This window comes from Gossypium arboreum, chromosome 11 (assembly GCF_025698485.1).
Source record: "Gossypium arboreum isolate Shixiya-1 chromosome 11, ASM2569848v2, whole genome shotgun sequence".
Lineage (NCBI taxonomy): Eukaryota > Viridiplantae > Streptophyta > Magnoliopsida > Malvales > Malvaceae > Gossypium > Gossypium arboreum.
Window position 1 is genome coordinate 90,884,547 of NC_069080.1, and position 18,089 is coordinate 90,902,635.

Here is an 18,089-nt window from a genome sequence, read left to right on the forward strand (position 1 = left end):
AATACATTCAATTGAGACATTTTTGTTATCTTGAGCTAATGCAATTGAAATGGACTTTGGCTAGTATGATAAGTGAGCTTTGAATGGTTTCATGTCAAACCATCCTATCAACTGAAAAAGAGAATCTCTTAAAATGTCATTTATTGATGATTAATACTGACTCAGTGGTTCAAGTGGTATTGATTATTATTTGAAAGATTAAATGAGGTATTCGTGTCTAGGAACAAGATTTTACCTCTATCAGGGTAAAAGATAGATAATCTGAATGAAAAGTGTATATATCTTAGAAGACCTCTTTACAATTTAAAGCTGTTCTGAATGATAAAGTTTTTGTTTTGTGAAAGTTGAATGGTCTATTACATGTCATTAAAGCTTTGAATGAACGAGAACATTATTGACCAAAGTCTTTGAACCGATGGGGTATGCGCTGAACAAAAACTTCTTGAATTTCAATAATGTGTTATTGAATAAATTGTGATGTGTTCCAATTCAAGAAAGCAATGGGGTGGCTAATGTATCTATTGTCATAAAGGGAATTGAGTGTGAGATTGTACAAATGATTTAAGTCGATTATTGCCTAATCCCTGAGAAGGGAAAAATGTGGTTACAAGTACTTGAAATAAAAAAAAATTCTGGGCTTATGCAGAGAGTTTGCAAGAAAAATCACAGGAGTAATACATTGATGATCGAGTTTAGAACTAGACATTTCTGATCTTTGTAATTGAATACATGAAAGGTTATCAGGACTACTACTGAACATTGGGTGATATTAGAACGATCTTCGTCAGTAGTGATATTATAATAGAAATGAGAACAAGATGATTATGGATTTCTTGTTAGGATTATTCTTATATTTGAAAGAGAAAAAGGATATATGGATTTCTGGTTGACATATGATGAAATTCGCAAATCATTTTCGTAAATGTTAAATCTGCCCAATGGGTTAATGGAATCATGTATTTATGAGATTATCAGATTTCTTAGAAAGCTAATCCTGGTTAATTGGATTGAGATATGGACTTTTATATACCATGAGTTATTGGGAAAGCTAAATAAGACCCTGGATTTTAATGAAGGCTAAAGTAAAAGTTTTTTAGCACTAATTATGAGATAGTAAAGATTATGAGGAACTAAACCACTCTTCTTGTAAGATTTTCGGGGATGAAAATCCTTAAAGGGGGAGAAATGTAACATCCCGAATTAGGGCCTAGTTGAAACAATAGTTTTGAGACCATAAATTCGAAGTAGAATATTTTATGATTATTATAATGTCTATGATATGTTTACATGCTTGTGAAAATTTCATGAAAAAATTTAATGTCTAAGGTGCTCGATTAGACTTTAAGGACTAAATTGAAGAAATTGCAAAATATGAGTTCTAGATGTTTTTAGTATGAAATAGAATTGGATTTAAAATTAGAGGGTCTTAAATAGAAATTTGACCAAGTTCTAAAATTTTGGACAAAAATGGGCTTGGATGGATAAAATTTTAAAGAAAGGCTAAAAAGACAATTTGGTCATTAGGTCATTAAATGGACTAAAAGACAAAATAAAAGCCAAATTTCTTGTCCATCTTCTACCTATGATCGAATATTGCATGGGAGAAGACATGGTTAGGGTTTTCAAGCTTCCAAGCTCAATAGTAAGTGCATTCAAGCCTCGTTTTTTACGTTCTTTACATTTTTAAAATCCTGGTAACTTGCTCTACTCATTTCTACCATTATTTTGAGCTAGGGTTTATGCTTAAAAATTTACCCAAAAATGATATGCATGTATTTTGATGTTTAATGGTAGAATATGAAGGCTCAGTGTGTAATAAACAACTTTTGCTAAGTGATTTTCGGTAAAAATGCTTAAAAAGGACTAAATCATAAAAGTTATAAATTAGTCATAAAAGGGTGATTTAGTGGAAATTGGGGGCTTCCATAGTTATGAAAATGATTCAGCTAGGCTTGAAATGCAAGGAAATTGAATAAAAATCATTTTACGAGTATTGGGGCAAAAGTGCAAATATGTGAAAGTTTTGAGGTCAAAATGAAAATTTGTAAAAAATATGATTTTTGGACCCATATGAATAATTTGACTAATTAGTAGGCTAAATGTGATATTATAGATCAAGGAAAACAAGATTCGGGCTTAGAACGAGGTTGAACACGGTTAAGCATAAACTCGAAATAAATAGTCGTACTCGAAACCGAGGTAAGTTCATATGCCAATGATAATGCAACGATATTATTGTTCATACTTGAACTTAAATTGATTTGTTAGCATAGTGTGATGGATATTTATTTAGTTGGTATAAAGATTATATATTGTAACAAATGCCTAAATATAATTATATGCAATACCATGTTTATTTCATGGACTAATGTCTAAATAAACATGGGAATGTGTGGAATTGGATGTACATTGCATGATTAGCTATGCATAATGAGATACTTGATGAAAATAGAAAATCCTGGTTGAATAAAAAGGGAAATTCGATGGATACATCATGGCTTACATGAGTTGAGATCCTGCATGTGTTGCAGAAAAGGATTTAGCCCGAACGGGTAATCCGATTAGGATCTGACTTTAGCCTGGACTGGTAATTCATATTTGATCTCATTTGAGTATATGTCGTTGTAGGGGATTTAGCCTGGACTGGTAATCCCAACAATACTCTATGAGTTTATATTACTGGGGATTTAGCCTCGACTAGTAATCCCACCGTAAGATGTGAGGTTCGTGGGAGTGCGTACTTGAGATGATCACTTGTATGACTTGATGGTAAATGGATTATCCATCGAGATTTTTGAGAAATTCAACAGGTATTATAGTGAATAATGCGATGAAAGTCCCGAGATAGGCACAGAGATAAAGGTAAAGTTAATTGATATGCTACGGATATGTACAGTTACGTACATTATACTCATAAGTGATGCCTTATTTGAAATATGGTAAATGATGGGCAAGCAAATTCATGCATATGTATGTGTATGCATGATAAACAAGTAAAAAGGTTTGAAAGATGAACCATCCTTTTGCTTATGATTATGAATTGTGTTGTAATATCATGTTAACTTACATTGTGTAATGAGATATGGGTTTCATGAAATGATGAGTCCATGATCAATGAGCTTATGATAGTTACTATGAATTTGCACTGAAATAGTTTTGGACAACAACAATAGTCCAACTTTGAAAATCCACCAAAAATAGTTGAAATTGAGTTAGAGACTGAATAAAATATGAAATTAAAGTTTATTGGGTCTAGTTTCAGATAAAGGAAATGGTTCTAGTAAAGGAATCTCATATGATGAGATATTTTAATTCTTGTGAGACAATTTCAGAACAAGTTTGGAATCCCCTATTCTGACTTGGGAAAATCAATAGAAATTGTAAAAAAATAATTATGAGTTAGGAATCATATGAATGAAATCTTTAATGACTATAATTTTAGTAGAAAGAGACGGGAACATTATCCGAGTTTCGTACTATGAGATAAATAAATTTTAGTGAAGAAATGTCGAAGCTATCAAATAGTGAAACATGGGAGAATTTGAATAATAAACTGTACTTAATTGGCTGAACCAAAAATTCTGGAAATTTTTTTATAAGAATATAAATGAGTCTAGTTTTAGGTAAAATTAAAAGATATTAATTTGGAGTTCCTTAACTCCAGATATAAATAAATAAATAACTACGACTCGAGAAAATAGCTTAACTAGAATATGAGTAAAAGCGTCATTATGGTTGATTGCCTAAGGAAACATGTTGTTACAATGCTTATTATTTTCATATGGACTTACTAAACTTTAAACTTACTCCCTCCTCTCCATTTTCTTAGTGTTCTCAGGTTGGCTCGGGGTTGGAGATCGTTAGAGGCAGCATCACACTATCAAGCTATCAACTCCAGAGTATTGTCATACGTGTATTAAACACTTTCCAGTGAGTGGCATGTATAAGGACTAGTTTTTACATTATATGTTGTTATAATTAGCCAAATGTACCAGCTTATATTGATCTATTATATATAGCCATGAGATGTAGCTTATTATGGTTATGGCTTGTAAGCCTAATTATTCTTGCTATGGTTTAATGCATGTCGTGTGATTATAATTGGTTGCTATGAATAATAGTATAACACATGTATATGATGAATGTCCTAGAACCATTCGAGGTGGTCATGGCCATGGAATGGATTTGTGGCCTGGTAGTAAGTTGATAATGATTAAATATGGACAATTGTAGAATGTGTAGAGACTAAATGCTGGGTAATAAACACATGTAAGACAATATGTAAATTATTTATTTGAATCTTTCTCAAGATCGATTAACCATTAAATTGATGTTATAAGTTGGGTCCATGATGTGTAAAGTATGGGAAAGAATTAAGGACAACATAAGGCTTGGAAAATAGCCTAAGTGTTGGCCACACGGGCAGAGACACGACCATCTATCTCAGCTGTGTAGAGGACACAGTCTAGCACACGGGCGTGTGGCTTGATCATGTGGATCAATATGTTTGGCTGACGTCATAAACAGAGGGTTACAAGGGCTGAGGATACTGGCGTGTCCCAAGCCACATAGGCATGTGTGACCACACGGCCTAACCCACTCTCAAAAGTAAAAATTGGTTAAGTTGTCAAAAGTTTGTCAAAAGTTCTCGGTTTAGTCCCGAACCACCCCGATGTATGTTATAGGCTTCGAAGGCCTGTATAAGGGACGATATGCATGTGTTTGAGATGTTTTAATTTTGGAAAAAAAATTTGTGGCCTAATTTTGCATGTTGTGAATGTTTAAGTTCGGTAATGCCTCGAACCCTATCCCAGTGTCAGATACGGTTAAGGGGTGTCACACAATGTGGTACCTAGTGCCTAGCGGTAGTCAACGGAAAAAGGCTGCGCCTAGTGCTAGTTGGATTAACAGACGGTAACGAATGTGAACCCAGCTCTAGTTAGATAATCCTACAATTTTTTCACCCAGTGCTAGTCGGATTAACTGATGATAATAATTGTGAGCCCAACTCTAGTTGGATAAACCAATAATATATGAACCCAGTGCTACTCGGATTAATTGAAAATAATAATTGTGAGCCTAGCTCTAGTTGGATAAACCAACAATATTTCTACCCAATGTTAGTCGGATTAACCGATAGTTGTGTGCCCAGCACTAGTCAAACAAGCTGACAAATATTGCACCCAGTGCTAGTCGAACGTATCAATGATTATACATTTATTTGCTTCTACATTTTTCCTCATTTATTTTCCTTACAATATTCAATTATACTGATACATTTTATATCGTGAGAAAATTTAATATTACTTAATTTAAATAGTAATTAGATGTAAAACCAAATTTGAGTCTATGAACTTACCAAAATACGACGGATATCTACTCAGTGGTCTTTTCCTTTCATCGGTTGATCCTCGCTCTATTCTTCTCTTGATATATTTTTAACAATTTAACTCAATCAATACCATTCTTGTTTCTACTAATATAAATCAAATCTATATTATAACATTTTACTCATTTCTAGTTATTGTTAGTCAATTTCATATCACAATATACTTTATATACATAATGGACTTAGCAAATAAGTTCCAAATTTTCCAGCATAAGAACAGTCCACTTTACTTCACCAAGTTATCAATTTAAGCTATGTTATTTTGAATGTATAACATTTTAGTCCCTAGGAATTATTACCCATAAAAATCACTACTCACTACGACCAACTTAGTCTACAAAACTTATATTTAAATTATCACGACAAGGACACTTAGTATTCAACAAAATAACCCCAAAACTTTCATAAATTCCATTCACTCTCAAAATTTCAACTTGGATAAGCTAGTTCATGATATTAGCATTCAAAAAAGACAAAATTCATGAAATAAGAACCAAGATTTACTAACCAATTTGAGCTTTAAAGCATAAGAAAAATGGCTGAATTTTCTTCCCCCATTTCCGGCATGCAGAGCAAAAAAATGAAGCTTTCTTCTCTTTTTTTTTTTGAACAACTCTTATATTTTTTTATTTTATTTATTATCTTTACTAACTCTTCTATTTTCTTTTCTTATTTCACTTACATGTATAATAGTTATCCTAGTATATCATTATTGATATCACCTATATATCTATATTAGCCTCATACACATCCACTAACTCCATTTGACTAATATAAAAATGGGCTATTTACTCAAATAGTCCTTGCAACTATTTCTTCAATTAATTGAGTCCCTATCAATTAAAATTAATAATTCAATATTCCATTAACTTTTAAAGTAATTGGAACGACGGAAATGTGCAAGTGTACACAATCGCAACAAGTAATAAAGTGACAAGTAAATGTCGAGTTATTGTACCCACAGAGACTATGAAAAGAATTATTTATGAATGCTATTTAAAACACTTTGGCAGAGAAAATTATTTTTTTTTTGAAAAGAGTGATTAAGAAAAATAATATTTTAAACTAAATAAAAATAAAAGTTCTAATGCACGATTTCAAAATGTGATTTAATCAAGATGACATAATTATGTTGGATTAATTACATTTCTTTAACTTAGAATTATTAAACTCATGTTTATGTTGTTACGAACAAATTCACGGAGACTCGATAATTTGCTAACTTATGAACATACTCACCTACACAAATCCATTCATCTCTTAACATATCCCTATATCAATTCAAACAATTAAACAGATTTTAATAAGCAAACATGTTATTGCACATACATACTCATTAAATTGAACTAATATCTTGCATATTCCTTTGTCAATTCAAATGATTAATTAAATCTAATAAGAAAATAAAAGACTATGTGAGGTAACAAGGTATCCTTACCTTGAAACAGTTTAATCACTATAATCTTGCAAATTCTGCAAGGCAAGTGTATCGCCAGATACACTGTTAATTTAACCTTCAGCTACCTTAGAAGAATAAACACGCACTGACTAAGTATTGTTTCAATTAATTACAATTTTAATCCTTTTAAATAATTAATTCATTAGCTACCTCACAATTTTAATGCAAGAATAACTTAGACATGGTTTTACTTAATCAAGCATTTTACCGAGACCTATAACAGCATAAACACAATTTTAATAATTTAAGCAGATGAAATGCAATAAAACCAACACGAATTAAATTCAAGCTAAGCTGATTAAATTAACCATTCGAACAACATAAATATTCATAGATATGTTCATCATAACAACAACAAAAATTAAAGAGATAGGGAACAAGAATCAAATCCGGTGTTTCTCTGTGGCTTGACTAATTTGATCTGTCCTTATTCTCTATTGTCCTTGCCGATCAAGGCTGCTATGAACACTTCAATGTTTCTCCAAAATGGCTGATGAATGTCCCTTTTCGAAGAGGAGAAATTGGCAAGAGAGCAAGGGATTTTGAAAGGGAAAATTAGAGGAGAATGTGAGAGAAGAGAGAAGAGATGCGAATGAATGAGGGATGCTTTGAATGATCAGCCAAGAGGGGTTTTTATAGCTGAATGTGGCAGCTAAAATTTTATAAAAATAGCAGCCAAAGAGCCACCCCTTGGCCGACCATCTATGTGGCAAAGTTGATGGCTTCAACTTTGCTAAATATGGCCTGGGGCAAATCTTCAAAGCCACCAATTGTGGAGGGGTTGAATTGTACTTTGAACAAGCCTTCAAGGGCTTCTTTGCAGCTTAAATAATCAGCTAATGAGATGAATTGGGTCAACACTTGGACAATTTGGGCTGTCCTTTTCTTGGTCGGTTCGGTTCAATCGGACCGTTTTTTCATAATTAATTAATAATAATTTCTTAACCCAAATTAACTTGGATATAAATTAAAATTAATTAAATTATGAATTAATACACATAATTTTGGACCATCTTAGGCTGAAAATTAATTTGCCTCGGTGCTTCAAATTGCTTCTCAGTTTTGTGCTTCTAGTAGTGTCTGCCGAGCCATTTTTCGCCTGTTGTGCAATTCTGTCGAAAATAACCAAAATTAATAAAAAATAATTATGAAATTAGCTAAAATTAAATATGTTCATATTTTAAGTGCAGTTTAATTATTTTGTAAAAATTAATTATTTTTTGACAAGAATTTAACCGAATTCGCATGACTTTAAGTTTAAAAGGGTATGAAAGAGTATGTAAATTTTTGTGTTTCCACACCCCCAAAATTAATTCATTGCTCGTCCCGAGTAATGAACGAATTTTGAAAAGAATTTCTTGGAAACACCTTTGAAAAATTCATTCAAAACAACATTTTTCTCAAAATTATGAATTTAATATACTTATGCTTAAAGACAAGAAATTTGATAGTTATGATACTTAGGTATACATATAATTCAAATTAATCTCAACAACTATTATAATAGCAAAAATTAGACTAAATGCTTCCTAATAAAGTCATGTTAAACCTTACCAATGTAATTTTATTCTTTTTATTCAAGATTAAGCTGCAATCATTAAGTTTAACTTATGTCTTCATATGTTGTACGTAGTAATTTCTCTCCACTAATGTAGGCAGCATTGGCACTTTGAATCAATAGGTCTTTAACAAGGTTGTAACGTTGCTGGGCTTAAGGGTAGGTAAAACATAGATAAATTTAGGCTTTTAAACCCTAGACTCAGCTTGCATTTGGACCTTCGAAATAATTACCTTCAATACATCAACTTTCTTTACTTTCACATACTCTTTTGTACATCTTATTTTAAGGACTCATGCTCTTTTTTTTAATTCAAGCATTTTACTGAATGTAGTACAATTATAGAGCATCTGATACTTCTTTTCAACTTCCCCAAACTTATTTGTAAAGAATGCTTCGAATAGTACTGTGTCTAGTGTTTGGGACAATTTTAAGATAGTTAAGAGAAATGATGGCTAAATTTGTAAGGGTTCAAATAAAATTAGGCCATATAGTCTCAAAGTTGGGTTTCAAAGGATAAAAATTTCATCATGGTTGGCTTGAAAGGCTCAAACGGTCCAAACAAAAGTTGCCTAAATCATTTCCAATGTTCCATGCTTCCTAGGATTTCGTCTCAAGAAACTACGAAGTCAATTCTAAATACTTAAACTTTCATGCATGCCTAACTTTCGTAAGGAACTAAAAACTTATGGTACGATTTGCATGCTTTAAAAATACTTTCATATCATTATTAAGCTAACATAATAATTTATTGAAATAGTAAAACTTTATTTATACCAAAGTTTAGCATACTTAACAAAATTTCCAATTATTGAACAAAATATATCCTAATCATAATTAAAAGAAAAATTTATTCTGAGTGGAAATAATTCAATTTTTCGGTCCCCCTACTTAAGGTGAACAATGTCCTCATTGTTAAAAGTGAATAGATACTATACACCAGGTAGGATTCTAGAAAAGAGGAGGTGAGTCCAATTGACTACTTAAGTACCAAGCTCTCTCTAGATCCAATCTTAGACATGTATATACCTATTGCCACACTTTATACTTTGTGACTTGTTTATTATTCATGATCTCCATCTCTTGCTTTATTATGTGAAAAATAAAAATTCCTACTTAAACTTAATCCTAAAATGGCCTAAGAATAGAAATAAAATAAAGTCAAGATCCCCCCTTTTATTTATTTGCAGATCTTTTCGAATTCGACTCATCTTTTGCTTCATCATTATTGCCTTTGCATGAATCACTTCGCTCCTTCCTCAATAATGGACTCCATGGTTCAAATATAAAATCTGGAAATTCAAGCACAAAAATAAATGGGTCATTGTAAATTTTTTTAAGAGCACTTCTCATCGAGTCATTCCTTATTTTTGAGTATCTCCAGTAAGATTGTTGCTGCCATTGCATATGCTGCATTATGTCCATCAACTTTGACAGCTTATTTCAAAGATCTGGGCTAGGCGGTTGAGCTTTGAATATTGAAGTTTCTCATCAGGTTCAACTTCTGGTTCCATTGGTTCCACCGTATTAGGGACTTTTGCCGATTGCACTGGCTCGATCTCTGTGGGATCTTCTTCCTCTTCTTTGGAATCCTCACTTTCTTTAATTCACTAATGTAGAACAGAATCTCCAGCTATTCAGTAGAGGTCCCAATCTGTGATTGTGCCCTGGCTATAGCCTATCTTCTTTACGTTTGCAAGAATTTTAGCTTTCAAGCACATAATTGTTATCGTAAAGGGAAAGTAGGCTGGCCCAGAACGTCTAACGGCACAATTCCGCATTTTTCTCAGGATGATTTTTCCCACATCAATGGTCTTTCTAGTTAAAATCGAGTATAATAAGACCATTCGCTCTAATGAATTTGTAGTCCCACGTGAGCTAGGCAAGTACTGTCAAATATTCTCTTCGACAAGTGTCGATTCCTTGCTTTGACACAGTCCACTTAGAACCTGGAACTGTAAGTTCATCGAGAATTTCTTGCAAATTTTCAGGCTCTATATTTCTCATCAAGGAAGAATATTGGTCGTTTTCGAAATCAGGCAATTCAAAGAACTCATTACTAGCATTTGAAGTTATTGGTACCTTGATTCCGCAAACTGGAACTTCTGTCAACTCGCTTGTGGTTAAATTTGCATAGAATTCGAGCACTAACTCCTCATCCACACTAGGTCTCTTCTCACAAAACAATTTCCAATTGAGGGCTTCAGCAACTTGACGAATATGTGCCATAAAATCAATATAGTTGCTTTCTTTCAATGTGAAGCCTTTCTGAAGATGTATCTGTTGATTTTTAAAGATAGTCTTGTATCTTACTTTGGCTTCTTCACAATGAAACTTGTTTTGTGTTTCATCAATTTGGGCACAAGCACGAGTTCTCTTGCAAGGCATGATTAACCTGAACAAAAGATGGGAAAAATTATTTTCTCAAAAATTTAATTAATAAAGTTTATTAATGATTCAATAAATTGAAAAATTAATTATTAGAATAAAATTAAATTTAAGAGAAAATTCGGTCTTACCACCTTTTACGTAAAAATTAAAAGCTCCTAAGTAAAATAATTATGAAACAAAAGTTAGCAAATAAGAATAGGTTGGGGGTTTTTGGTTGAGGATGGGTGAAAGGGTGGTGTGAGTAATAGGGTTGATGCCGCATGGATGTTGGGCAGCAAGCGGATGCACCAAGTAAGGCCAAGGAGCAACGCAACCTAGTGGGAGTAGCTATACGGCAACAGGCAGCAATGGGGCAAGTGGGTTGGGGCTGGACACAGCGTGGGATGCATGGATCCTTGCCAGCAGGCCTGTTGAGCACTGGAGCTAAAGCTGGTATGGCACCAAGGAGCAAGCCAGGCAATCTGTTGGTGCTGGACGATCACACACCGTGTACGTGAGCTGCTGCTGGTCGAATGAGGCTATCGGCTAGAGGCTTGCGGCTCTTAAAGTTTTGGGTGTTTTTGGAGTGAATGGTAAATGAATGAAAATAAGAATAGATGGGTGGAATTTATAATGGAAGGAGTAAGAAGTAGAGTAGAATTCTTAGAGTAATTTAATAATTAAAATATTCTAATTCTAATTCTACTCAAAGTTAACAACAATTAATAATTAAATATATGCATATTAAATTATCATTGCTATTAATTTATTAAAACAAAATAAAATATGATTAAAATTAAAACTAATCCTAACTCTATATAAAGTTGATAATAATCAATATATATTATAATGGATATAATTGTATATTAATAATTATCATCTTTTTATTAAACTAAAACATTTATTCTTGAAACTTTTCAAAAATATTTACAAAAGAGGCATCTAATTTTTATTATTTACTTAAATGAGCAACCAAATTTTAAAAATAATTCAATTAAGTCCCTAGACTTAATGAAAATTTGAAATTGAGTTACAATTTAAAACTTGGATCAAAATTGACCCTTTTATTTGAAAAACAAAAAATTTAAATTTCTATTTAGGGAATAATTTCTCAAAAAAATTATTATGTTAAAATCAATTCCCAAGAAAGATTGAAGGGGTCATACGTGGTCCCGTTTAAGTTCCAATCTCCTAGACAAAATTTATTCAAACATACTAATCCTAAAAATATACCCTAAATCATTTGTTACAAAGGAACATAAGAAAAATTAAACATTTGATAAAATGAATGAAATTTGATTCCGTTCTGTCTTATTTCCCCAGTAATGTTTCAGATGCTGAGCATTAACTTGGAAATTACCTCCCTTACCTTGGAGTTCAACAACTCCGTACGGATAGACGCAATGAATCGTAAATGGACCAGCCAACTTGATTTTAGTTTACCTGGAAAGAACCTTAATTTGGAATTAAATAACAAGACTTGCTGACTTGCTTCAAATTCTCAAACTCGAATGTGCTTGTCATGACATTTCTTAAGTCTCTCCTTAAGTAATTTGGTATTTTCATACGAGAACATTCGGAATTGCTCTAGCTCATTAAGTTGGAGCATCTATTTCTCTTTAGCAAGCTTAAGATCCAAGTTGAGTTGTCGAAAGACCCAGTAAGCTTTGTGCTCTTAAGGGCAAATAACAAGCTTTCCCAAAGACCAACCTATAGGGTGACATCCCTAAAGGCGTATTGTATGTTATTCTGTAAGCCCATAAAGCATCACCCAGTCTTTTGGGCCAATCTCATCGGTTTGGGCAAACTACCTTCTCAAGTATGCCTTTGATCTCCTTGTTTGCCAATTCAGCTTGCCTATTCATCTGCGGATGGTAAGCTGTAGTGACCTTATGTTTCACTCCATGTTTATCTAATAACCATTTCAACCACTTGTTCACAAAATGGGACCCTTTATCGCTGATAATAGCTCTTGGGGTTCCAAACCTTGTGAACATGTGTTTCTACAAAAACTTCATCACAACCTTAGCATCATTTGTCGGATAAGCTTTAGCCTCGGCCCACTTAGACACATAGTCTACTGCTACCAATATATACTTGTGACCAAAGGACGGAGGGAAAGGAACGAGATAGTCAATACCCCAAACATCAAATAATTCTACTTCAATGATGGTTGTTCGAGGCATCTCATTTCTGTTGGTAACATTTCCAACCCTTTGACATCGACCACAACTCTTTACATAGGCATATGCGTCTTTGAATAATGTTAGCCAAAAGAATCTAGCTTGCAGTACCTTGGCTGCAGTACATGTACCTCTGAAGTGTCCCCCGCTCGGAGTTGAGTGATAATGATATAGAATCTTATGTACTTCATCTTCTGCTACGCATCTCCTGATCATTTGATCTGCACACTTCTTAAACAAGTAGGGCTCTTCCCAGAAATAGTACTTCACATTGTGAAGAAACTTTTTCTTTTGATGATACGTCTTATCAATCGGCATCAAACCACAAGCTAAAAAGTTAGCAATATCAGCAAACCAAGAGGTATTATGGACATGATTTATTTTCAGTATGTGTTCATCTAGAAACGTCTCTTGAATTGGTATAAGAGGAGAGTTCCCTTCTTACGGCTCCAATCTGGACAAGTGGTCTGCTACTTGATTTTCTACTCCCTTTCGATCTTGAATTTCTAGATCAAACTCTTGAAGTAGAAGCACCCATCGGATTAACCTCGGCTTAGCGTCTGTCTTGGCAAGTAAGTACTTAATTGCTGAGTGGTCGGTATAGACAGTCACCTTGGTACCTATAAGATAAGATCAAGTAACTTGTCAAAAGAAAACACAATAGCAAGTAACTCTTTTTCTGTTACCGTATAATTCAGTTGAGCTCCTATCAGAGTTTGACTTGCGTAGTAGATGGGATGAAAAACTTTGTTCCTTCACTGGCCCATAATAGCTCCTATTGCAAAGTCACTTGCGTCACACATCAGTTCAAATGGAAAATCCCAGTTTAGTGTGACGATTATGGGTGCCGAAACTAGTTGACTCTTCAAATTGTTGAAAGCTCTGAAGCACTCTTCATCAAATTTAAGCGTCATGTCCTTCTCCAATAATTTGCATAAGGGCTTAGCAATTTTGGAGAAGTCCTTGATAAATCTTCGATAGAAACTGACGTGGCCCAAAAAGCTCCTAACACCCTTTACAGATGTTAGAGGTGGGAGTTTCACAATAACATCTACCTTTGCTTTATCTACCTCGAGCCCATGTCTCGTTATCCGATGCCCTAGAACAATACCTTCTCGTACCATGAAATGGCATTTTTTCTAGTTGAGTACGAGGTTTGTTTCTTCACATTACCTTAATACCTTGGCTAGATTGGCTAAGCAATCATCATAAGTATCTCTAAATACTAAAAAATCATTCATAAAAACTTCCAAATACTTCTCAACCATGTTAGTAAAAATAGACATCATACATTTTTGAAATGTAGCAGGTGCATTACATAAACCAAATGGCATGCGTCTAAATGTAAATGTACCGTACGGGCAGGTGAATGTTGTTTTGTGTTGATCTTCTGGTGCTACTGTAGTCTGATTATACCTCGAGTATCCATCAAGAAAATAGTAATAGTCTCACCCCGCAAGTCTATCCAGCATCTGGTCCAAAAACGACAAAGGAAAGTGATCTTTCCTAGTACCTTGTTTAGCTTTCGATAATCAATGTAAATTCTCCATCCCATAACTATTCTAGTTGGTATCAACTCGTTATGCTCGTTTTCAATGACCGTGATACCTTCTTTCTTTGGCACGCACTGGACTGGACTTACCTATGAACTGTCTGAGATGGGGTAGGTTATACCCGCATCTAACCACTTGATTATTTCTGTCTTGACTACATTCTTCATAATGGGGTTTAGTCTTCGTTGTCCATCAATCGCCCCTTTTTTGACATCTTTAAGGATAATTTTGTGCATGCATACAGATGGACTAATTTCGTGAATATCGACTATGGTTCATCCGATAGCCTTCTTGAATTATTTGAACACCAGGATGAGTTTCTCATCTTGCTCATGTTAATTTTGCTAAAACAATTATAGGGAAAGTAGAAGCGTTACCTAAATAAACATATTTTAAATGTTAAGGTAGTACCTTGAGTTCTAATTTAGGTGGCTCCTCAATTGACGGTTTTGGTTGGGCATAATCCTTTTTCTCTAATTCCAAAGATTCAAAACAGGATTGCGGATTAATTCCCTTTTGATTAGCTTCTAACAATGCTAAGTATTCATCCTCCTCTTCATCATTTGGAGGTTCTGATGTCAAAGTTTGTTCCAACGGATCCTCAATATAGTTGAGCTCCTTCTCCACTATTAAATCCTCTAGATCAGATATTGCAGAACAATCATCAATTGTGTCAGAAAATCGCATAGATTTAAAAATGTTAAATATTTCCTGATCATCCTGAACACGCACAGTAAACTCGCCCTTCCGTACATCAATAAGGGTCCTTCCGGTTGCTAGAAACGATCTTCCTAAGATAATTGGCATTTGTTTGTCTGCTTCAAAGTCTAGAATAACAAAATCAGTAGGGAAGATAAATTTATCTACACGTACCAATACATCCTCGATTTTTCCTTCTGGATGTGCTAAAGATCGATATGCTAATTGAAGTGTAACTGTATTAGGTCTAACTTCACCTATCCCCAACTTCCTAAATATTAACATAGGCATCAAGTTAATACTCGCACCTAAGTCACATAATGCCTTACCACAATATGTTGCTCCAATGTTGCAAGGTATCGTAAAACATCCAGGATCCTTCAAATTTGGGGGTAATTTGTCTTGAAGATATACATTGCATTCCTTCGTCAGAGCTACCATCTTAAATTCTCTAAGTCTTTATTTTTTGGACAGGATATCCTTCATGAATTTGGCATAGTTTGGCATTTGCTCAAGTGCTTCAACCAACGAAATGTTGATATGAAGTTGCTTAAGTACGTCTAGGAACTTCTTGAATTAAATCTACTGCTTCTACTTTTGAAGTCTTTGAGGGTAAGGTGGTGGTGGTATCTTTACTGAAACTAGTTGATTCATCTTCTGTGGCAATTCTGCATCTAACGGAGTTATGAGTTGATCAGAATTAGCTGGTTCTAAAATTACCTTGTCAGGTTTTACAGATTCTGGTTCTTGTGAAACTGGAATTTCAACACTCGATTGAACTTTCTCTGAATCTTGAGCGTCAGCTTGCTCCTTTTCAACTTTGACGTAATTGGGCTTTAAAGTCTTTCCACTCCTCAATGTCAACGCTTTGCAATGCTCCTTCCCCGAATTCCTCGGATTCTTAGTATCACTTGGTAAAGCACTTTGTGGTCGGTTCCTAAGTTCAGTAGCAAGCTGGCCCACTTGATTCTGCAAATTCCTTAGAGTTATGTCGTTTTTCGCCATGTATACCTTTAATAAATTCTCTAAGCTATTGGATGATTTAGCCTGAGCGGGTTTCTGGACTTGTTGGGGGAAACTAGGTAGTTGGGTTGGTCTAGGTTAGGCATAAGTGTTACTAGTTCCAGCCCTTTGGTTACTATTGGGGTGGTTTCGCCATGATGGTTATCGAAATGGGATTGCAGTCCTTGCCTTCCTCGATTTTGGTTCTGGTTACCCATGTAATATATATATTCTGGGTTCGATGGATATTCTTCAAACAAATGTCCTTCCCCATAATAAACACAGGCTATGATTTCAAATTGATTTGGTGGTTGTGCTGTAAAACTATTAGACCCATTATTAGTAAGATTTTTTAACATTGAGGATATTGATGATACCTGAGATGCGAGTGAAGTAAGAGCGTCTACTTCATGTATTCCAGCAACTCATCTTCCTGAAGTTGCTGGATTGGTTGGCCATTGATAGTTGTTACTGAGAATCCTCTCAATGATTTCATAAGCCTCATTATAAGACTTAGAAAGGAGAGCACCGTTAGTAGAAGCGTCCACTACCATTCTCGTGTGAGCATTCAGACCATTATAAAATGTCTCAAGTTGGATGCAATGTGGGATTCCATGATGAGGGCACTTCTGTAATAATTCTTTGTACCTTTCCCATACCTCATACAAGGACTCATCATCCATTTGTTGGAAAGTAGTGATCTCGTTCCTCAACTTAGCATTCTTGCTAGGCGGGAAATACCTCATAAGGAATCTTTCTACTAACTCTTGCCAGGTGGAAATTGAATTTGGTGGCAATGAGTTCAACCAGGCTCGAGCTCTGTCCCTTAGTGAATATGGGAATAGCTTCAATCATAATGCATCTTCAGGTACTTTGGCTAACTTGAAAGAATCGCTCACCTCCATAAATAATCTTAAGTGTAGGTGAGGATCTTTGGTAGGCATTCCACTGAATTGGCCCACTGTCTGAAGCATCTGGAGCATGACTGGCTTCAGCTTGAACTGTTGTGCCTCAATTTTAGGCCTCCTAATAGTCGGATTAAGATCATGAAACAGTGGCACGACATACTATCAGAAAGCTCTATCCCTATCGTCAGCAATAAGGATAGGATTTTGAGCAGGGTTTGCTCCATTTCCTTGGATCAGATTTTCGAAGTTCATTTCTTCGGTCCTTCGCTTGCTTGCTTGTCTTCTTTGCTGTCGAAAAGTTCATTCAATTTCAGGGTCTACACGGAGTAAATCAATAATTCGGTCAATACTCAAAAACACCTGAAATAATCATAGAAAAATTAATTAAGTTAAAATTTGAACAGAAAAATAAACCAAAATGAAAAACTAACAAATTTACAAATAATGACTTTTTAAAACAGTCCCCGGCAACGGCGCCAAAAACTTGAAACGACGAAAATGTGCAAGTGTACACAATCGCAACAAGTAATAAAGTGACAAGTAAATGTCGAGTTATCATACCCACAGGGACTGTGAAAAGAATTATTTATGAATGCTATTTAAAACACTTTGGTGAAGAAAAGTAATTTTTTTTGGAAAAGAGTGATTAAGAAAAATAAGATTTTAAACTAAATAAAAATAAAAGTTCTAATGCACGATTTGAAAATGTGATTTAATCAAGATGACATAATTGTATTGGATTAATTACATTTCTTTAACTTAGAATTATTAAACTCATGTTTATGTTGTTATGAAGAAATTCACGACAACTCAATAATTTGCTAACTTATGAACATACTCACCTACACAAATCCATTCATCTCTTAACATATCCCTATGTCAATTCAAACGATTAAACAGGTTTTAATAAGCAAATATGTTATTACACATACATACTCATTAAATTGAACTAATCTATTACATATTCC

At 34.2% G+C, this 18,089-nt stretch overlaps 1 non-coding gene across 1 annotated transcript; it reads left to right on the forward strand.

Moving 5' to 3' along the window:
* Positions 1-16,822: 16,822 nt before the first annotated feature.
* Positions 16,823-16,929, forward strand: LOC128284640 (small nucleolar RNA R71). The gene has a single exon (XR_008275062.1). It is a non-coding gene; the product is annotated as a small nucleolar RNA R71 (small nucleolar RNA).
* Positions 16,930-18,089: the final 1,160 nt, after the last annotated feature.